Source organism: Hemiscyllium ocellatum, chromosome 29, assembly GCF_020745735.1.
Source record: "Hemiscyllium ocellatum isolate sHemOce1 chromosome 29, sHemOce1.pat.X.cur, whole genome shotgun sequence".
Lineage (NCBI taxonomy): Eukaryota > Metazoa > Chordata > Chondrichthyes > Orectolobiformes > Hemiscylliidae > Hemiscyllium > Hemiscyllium ocellatum.
In genome coordinates, this window is record NC_083429.1 from 56,217,529 (window position 1) to 56,225,958 (window position 8,430).

Sequence of the window (8,430 nt, forward strand, 5' to 3'; positions counted from 1 at the left end):
GATATAGGATCAGAGTGCGGCCATTCAGCCCATCAAGGCAGCTACACCATTCAATTATGGCTAATATGTTTCTCAACCCCATTTTCCTGTCTTTTTGCTGTAACTTTTACTTATCAAGAATCTATCTACCTATCTCTGTCTTAAATATACTCAATACCAGGTTATTGTCCAACTGGTTTATTTGGAAATACTAGCTTTCAGAGCGCTGCTCCTTCGTCAAGTAGCTGTGGAGCAGGATCATAAGACATCCACCTGATGAAGGAGCAGCGCTCCAAAAGCTAGTGCTTCCAAAAAAAAACCCTTTGAACTATCACCTGGTGTTGTGTGATTTTTAACTTTGTCCACTCCAGCCCCAACACTGGCTCCTCCACATCATAAATACACTCAATGACTAGGTCTCCACAGCCCTCTGTGACAATGAGTTCCACAGATTAATCACCTTTTGGCTGAAGAAAATTCTACTTATCTCTGTTCTAAGGGATTGACCCTTCACTCGGAGGCTGTGCCTATTACTAATGAAAACAACTTCTCTACATCCACTCCATCCCGGCCTCTCTGTATCCTGGAAGTTTCGATCAGATCTCTCTTCATCCTTCTGAAATCTATTAGATTACAGACAAAGTCCTTTAGCCCTGGGATCACTTTTGTAAACCTCCTGTGGATCCCATCCAACACCAGCACATCCTTCCTTATTTACACAGCCCAAAATTGTTCACACCATACCAAATGCAGTCTGACCAGAGTCTTACACAGCTTCAGCAGCATTCTCCTGACTTTGTATCCTAGCCCTTCATCAAAAAAAGCAACTTGGAGCCAATCACAATCCTTTAAGGAGGCAGACGTGGCATTGGTTAAAGCTTTCATCTAAAGAACTGCTCTTTCAACATTGCAGCACTATCAGTACTGCACAATGCCGGTTTGCACAACACAGCAGCCCCTCAGTACAGCATAATATCTACTTGGATCTATGCTCTCAGAGCTGAAAATGTGTTGCTGGAAAAGCGCAGCAGGTCAGACAGCATCCAAAGAGCAGGAGAATCGACATTTCGGGCATAAGCCCTTCTACAGGAATGAGGAAAGTGTGCAGAGGAGATGACCTGGGGTGTGCAGTGAGAGAGGGACTCACTGAAATCCTTGTAGAGGGAGGAAGAGAGCCTCTCTCACTGCACACCCCAGGTCATCTCCTTTGCACACTTTCTGAAGAAGGGCTTATGCCCGAAATGTCAATTCTCCTGCTCTTTGGATGCTGCCTGACCTGCTGCACTTTTCCAGCAACACATTTTCAGCTCTGATCTCCAGCACCTGCAGACCTCACTCTCTCCTCTATGCTCTCTGAGTTGATGAAACAAACTTTAGACTGAGGTAAGAGTTCTACAAACTCAGCCAGGATCATCGCAATTTACTTAATCCTTCTGTTAAATCTTATCAAATCAAAACCTTAAGTAAGATATTTTTGAGACCATTATCTTAGAGCTTAACGATTTAGGAGTGACCTCAGAAAGTACTTTCACACAAAGGGCCATGGAAATCAGAACCAATAATGGTTGGCCAAGGTGGAGAACCAGATACATATCAGGAACGTGGAACTAAATTTCAGAACAGGAGCCGCAGTGATAATCTTAGAGTGACATCTTGAGCTGTCTGAGACTAAGTAACAGCAGATTAGGAAGATGAAAGATTAATGTGAGACGAGAGGAGACTGGAGCTGCTCCACTTTTATGAGCTTACCTGAATCAGCATGTGTCAAAGTCTGAGTAGAAGCGTTCAAACTGCAGTTAATAAGAGTGGGAAGCACATGGGTGACAGATAATAAGCTAAAGGTGAACAAACAAGGAGTTCAGAGTAAAGGTCAGAATAGGAGACAAAAATATCATGGAACAGGGCTGGTTATTAAAATTCATAATGAAGCACTCGTTATAAACTATGTGATGGAAATGTGTTAAATTTCTGGTACACAAACACATTAAACATCAGCAACCTAAAATACAAGTGTCAGCATGCTGAGTCAGTTCCCCTGGGAGTGGGATGTGCAGAATGTAACCACATGAGGAATATAACTAATCAAGAAACATGGGGTGGGGGATTGGCCATTGGAGACCTGGTTACAAGCTGGGCATAGTCAGGAGCTAAATATTCCAGACTATTGAATGTTTAGAAAGAACCGGAAAACAGAAATTAAAGGCAAAGCAACGAATTAATGAAAGAGAAAATGAGAGGGGGATTTCATTGGGCAGACAATGTAAAGACTCGATGTGGATTGAAGCAACAACAAAACATGCAAAAACTCTGGTCTTCAGACTTCTAGACAGCACTGACAGACTAAAGGACATTTAAACATATTAAATAGGAACATACGTGGACTGTTTTCCCCCTCCAGCCTGTTCTGTCTTTCAGTAAGATGGTGGCTGGTCTGTTTGTATTTTGAATTCCACATTCTCAGCTATTCCCCAATGTCCCTTGATCCTTGGCTGAACAATAATCTTTCCAAATCCTAAAAAATATTCCATGACCTTGCCTCCACTGCCTTCTGAGACAAAGTCACACAAACCCACTGACAGAAATAAATCTCTCCTCATCTCTGTCCTGAAAGGGTGACCCTGAATTATAAATCAGTGTCCCCCTAGTTCTGGATTTACACACAAAAGGAAACATTTTTTCCATGTCCACCTTCATCCTCACTTTTCTGAACTCCAGTGGAAACAAACCCAGTCTGTCCAACCTTCTCTCTTAAACTAACACCCTCTGAAACATCTCCAATACACTGACACCCTCTGAACCATCTCCAATACACTAACACCCTCTGAACGATCTCCAATACACTAACACCCTCTGAAACATCTCCAATACACTGACACCCTCTGAACGATCTCCAATACACTAACACCCTCTGAAACATCTCCAATACACTGACACCCTCGGAACCATCTCCAATACACTAACACCCTCTGAACGATCTCCAATACACTAACACCCTCTGAACGATCTCCAATACACTAACACCCTCTGAACCATCTCCAATACACTGACACACTCTGAACGATCTCCAATACACTAACACACTCTGAACCATCTCCAATGCATGTACATCCATTCTCAAACAAGGAGAATAAAACCACACACGGTATTCAGGATGTGGTCTCACTCGTTGCCTATTTAAGTAAAACTCAGCCTTCTCATTTCTCCTACCAAGTGAACAACTCCACATTTTGTGCATAAATATTAAAATCATGGTCCGAGTAACAAAAAAAAATTGCGGTTCTAATCTGAACATTTATTTTCAGAGACTGCAGAAGTGAAGGCACTAAATCACTCCAACATATTGGAATAGTTTTCTGCAAACTATTGTGAACTAAGGAAACAGGCCAAACCAGATTCAGTGATGAGTAATGATCCAGAATTAGCTGCCAGTCTGATGATACAGAAACGCCCCATTAACTGGAGCCATTTTATAGTCACAACAAGGAAGATAAACACATCAAGGTTTTGAAATGAGAAAATTTCCAAAGAAATGAAGTAAATGAGTCAGTTTCATTACCCCAGACACGAACATATCATGTCATGGCTCACTTTTGGATCTTTCTGCATGTCACTGTGAAATGTTGTTATCAGAAAAGTCAAGCCTGCCCACTTGACACAGTAATTATTTTATTTTGTCAATGTGACCTGACAGAACAGCCTCCTGGTAAATGTTGCTGTTCTTGTTCTGCTGGATTACAAAATGAGCTCAGGCTTCAAAACGATTGAACAAGCAATGCAGCCGAATCACTGGGTTTGCAGTAATGGGACTGTCTGGGTGTCAGCCAAATTAACACAGTCAAACTTTCCAGCCTCCTATCACTTTAACTTTCTTTTATTGCCTGGGAAACACTCACAGTTGAGTACCTGTGGCTACTCAAATCTATCCATCACTGACACCAATTCCTGCTGAGACCCTGAGGAACCCATTCCAACTGGCATCATAACCATTCACACTATAACCAGTTTGGTGAAGACATTGTACACTTCAAAAGCATGGTGACTAATTTAACAATATTTAATAGACAATGACTTGGAGACACAACAGGTTTTTTTGTGAACTATTTTGGAACAATATACTTGTGCAATGAGTTAATTTTCATGCAGTTATTTCAGAAGGACACAGTTTGCATTTTGTTAATTGTGTGCAGATTGTAACTGAAGAGGGGGGGGGGGGGTGGATATACAATGTAGTCAATGTAGGGAGGGATTAGATTTAGCAAAACTGAGATTTGGTGAGTTTCCAAAAGCAAAAGTCCAGAATCATGACGTCAACTATTTGCCAATTTAACAAAAGACAAATAGGTCCCTGAAACACTTGCAGAGGCTGCACTCGTAGGGTTAGTGTTACAGATAGAAACTGTGTCGACTTTCGGAATTAGTTAAAGGGAGGAGCAGTAAACAGCACTGAACCAAACAATTCCTGGGAGAATTACTGCTCTTTCTGTTCGACAAATGCATTCCATCTGCTACTGCGGAACACTCTGTAACTCACTCTCAGGAATTTGAAATTCTATGTAAGAGGCACTCACCCAAGCCCAAACTGAAAATCTCAATTAGATTCCAGTCTGTAACTCAAACCCGGGTATCTGTTATTCTGTATTTAAAAAACCCTGAAACCATCAATTAGATTTCAATCTGTAACTTCCTCCTGGGTATCTGTTACTCTGTACATATATCACCGAACCCGTCGGATAGATTCCAGTTTGTAAATCACTCGGGTATCTGTTATTTTATTTGTAAAACTTCAATCTGTCCATTTGTTTTTCACTGGTAGATACGCTGCCTTTGTTCTCCTTTCACTGTGTTTCATATTTCTTTCTGCTAAGTCTGTTGGTATGTGGCTCAGTAATGACAGGAAATGCCTCCATCCCAGTTGATTGCTGGAATAAGCTCCATTTCACTCAGCATAGTTTCCCCATCTGTATCTGGCTGCATATCTGACAACTAATGAGCCTGGGCATTGCCCAGTTACACGTGGGATCCCATTACACAAGAAACCAAAGATAACAGCATCAGAGAAGGTTAAAGTCCCAGAAAAACACAAGCAAACAGTTGTCTCAGCATTAGAAGGAAGTTAAAGATTACTTACATTTTTGGACATTAGAATAAACCATCCATGTATAAAATCTTCTGTTTTACCAACCCAAATTGTTTAATTGTTTCACGTTTATAAACAGAAGTGCAAAGAAGGCCATTCAGCCCATCATGTCTTGAGCAGTACCAGTTTTTTTTTCAACTCTTGTTCTAATTTCTCCCAGCGCAACATGACATCCTAATTCCTCGTGTTAAGCATGCCAAATATCTTCTTCACTATCCTATCTACTGTGACTCCACTTTTAAGGAACTATGAACCTGCACTCCATGGCCTCTTTGTTCAGCAACACTCCCCAGGACCTTACCATTAAGTGTATAAGTCTTGCCCTAATTTATCTTTCAAAAATGCACCATCTCACACTTATCCGACATAAATTCCATCTGTCACTCCTCAACGTATTGACCCATCTGATCAAGATCCCATTGTAGTCTAAAGTAACCTTCTTCACTGTCTACTACACCTCCAATTTTGGAGTCATCTGTAAACTTACTAACTATAACCCCATGTTCATATCTAAATCATTTATATAAACGCCAAAAAGGAGTGGACCCAGTACTGATCCAGCACTTCACCTAATGAAAAGAAATCCAGAATGGTGGATGGGAGAGGATGATGGCTGTCTGTGCGGCTACATTTTTTTGACGTTTTGTTTTTCAGTGCTGGAGCTGATTTCCTCACTTTCTTGGAGCAGTAATTTCTGTTTCTAAATGTTTTAGCATTATTTTTGGGACTTTTAAAAAAAGAAATCAAAAACAATGATTCTTTAAATCGGAAGAAACAGAGAACAGGAGACCAAACTTTGGGGACCACGTGGTACAGTTGTAGACTGAAGAATTCCAAAGGGCTTGAGATGTTGACAAACAACCAGCAAATGGTGGAGGCTGGTACAATTACAACATTTAAAAGGCATTTTGGTGGGTACATGAATAGGAAGGTTTGGAGTGATATGGGCCAAATGCTGGCAAGTGGGACTAGATCAGTTTAAGAAATCTGGTCAGCAGAACCAGAGGATCTGCTCTGTGCTGTTTGACTCTACACCGTCACAGTGAGTGGAAAAAGCACAAATACAGCTTAGAGGTAGATAATGAGCCATTATCTGGAATGCAGAGTAGGCTCAATGGGGCTGAATCATCTGCTCCTGCTCCTATGATCCTAGTTTCTGTGAGAAAAGTCTAACTCTGATCTTAAGGAGATGTACTAGATTCTGTCATCGGCTGCAAACATCTTTCTCTATTTACTAATGTCTATATTTTCTGAGGATTTTGTATCTGAAATAGGAAATAAAGAATAGGGAAATAATTGAAGAGTATAACAGGAAATGGTGGGAGGCATTAGAGCAGGAACGAAAGCTGTTAACCCCCACCCAGGTGACTCTCTCTCCCTCCCTCCACCCCAGGTGATCCTCCTGGGCCCGCTCAGGTGAATGTCTATCCCTCCCTCCCAGGTAACTCTGTTTCTCCCCCTACTCCCAGGTAAATGCCTATCTCCACCTCCGAGCTTACTTTCACAATCAGGATTCCCGCCCACCTTCCGAAGACCCCTTCGCCCACCTCCAACACACTGCATCCACCTGGACACCTCGTGCTGGCCTATTACCCACCCTCAATCTCTTCATTTCCAACTGCCGCCGGGATATTAACCGCCTCAACCTGTCTACCCCCCACCCTCACTCCAACCTCTCACCCTCACAACGCGCAGCCCTCCAATCCCTCTGCTCCAATCGCAACCTCACTATCAAGCCAGCGGATAAAGGGGGCGCAGTGGTAGTCTGGCGCACTGACCTCTACACCGCTGAAGCTAGATGCCAACTTGAGGACACTGCCTCCTACTGCCCCCTCGACCAAGACCCCACCCCCCATCACCAAAAAAAAGGCCTCCATTCCTGATGAAGGGCTTTTGCACGAAATGTCGGTTTTCCTGCTCCTCGGATGCTGCCTGACCTGCTGTACGTTTCCAGCACCACTCTAATCTAGAATGCCTATCTCTCCCCTCCCCCTCCCCAGGTAAATCTCTCCCCTCCCTCACCCACACCCCCAGGTGAGTGTCTATCTCCCCCTCCCCCGAGGTCAGACTCTCCCCTATCCCCCACCCACAGGTGAGTCTCTCCCTTCCCCCTATCCCCAGTTGAGGCTCCTCCCCTCCCCCCCAGGTGAGGCTCTCCACTGCCCCCCAGGTGAGTCTCTCCCCTCCCTTCACCCCCCCAGGTGAGTCTCTCCCCTTCCCGTCCCCTGGGTGAGGCTCCTCCCCTTCCCCCCACGTGAGTCTCTCCCCTCCCCCCAGGTGAGTCGCTCCCCTCCCTTCCCCCTCCCCTCCCCCGGTGAATCTCTCCCCTCCCCCAGGTGAGGCTCCTCCCCTCCTCCCCAGATGAGTCTCCCCTCCCTATCCCCAGGTGAGTCTCTCCCCAGGTGAGACTCCTCCCCTCCCCGCCCCAGGTAAGGCTCCTCCCCTTCCCCCCAGGTGAGACTCTCCATTCCCCCCAGGTGAGTCTCTTCCCTCCCCGTCCCCTGGGTGAGGCTCCTCCCCTTCCCCCCAGGTGAGCCTCTCCCCTCCCCCCAGGTGCGTCGCTCCCCTCCCTTCCCCCTCCCCTCACCCGGTGAGTCTCTCCCCTCCCCCAGGTGAGACTTCTTCCCTCCCCCCCAGGTGAGACTTCTCCCCTCCCCCCCCAGGTGAGTCTCACCCCTCCCCAGGTAAGTCTCTCCTGTCCCCCACAGGTGAGTCTCACCCCTTCCCCTCCCTACCCCCAGGTGAGTCTCCCCCTCCCCTCCCCCCGTGAGTCTCCCACTCCCCTCCCCTCCCCAGGTGAGTCTCCCCCCTCCCCTCCCCAGTTGCGTCTCTCCTCCCCCCTCCCCAGGTGAGTCCCTCCCCTCCACTCCCCAGGTAAGTCTCTAGTCCCTCCCCTCCAGGTAAGTCTATCCCCTCCCCACGTGAGTCTCCCCCCTCCCCCTCCCCATGTGAGTCTATCCCCTTCCCAGGTAAGTCTCTCCCCTCCCCTGCCCACCCCAGGTGAGTCTCTCCCCTCCCCCTCCCCAAGTGAATCCCTCCCCTCCCCAGGTGAATCTCTCCCCTCCCCCAGGTGAGGCTCCTCCCCTCCCCCCAGGTGAGTCTCCTCCCCTCCCTGTCCCCCGGGTGAGGCTCCTCCCCTTCCCCCCAGGTGAGTCTCTCCCCTCCTCCCAGGTGAGACGCTCCACTCCCTTATCCTCCCCTCCCCCAGTGAGTCTCTCCCCACCCCCAGGTGAGACTTCTCCCCTCCCCCCCAGGTAAGTCTCTCCCGTCCCCCACAGGTGATTCTCCTCCCTCCCCTCCCAGGTGAGTCTCCT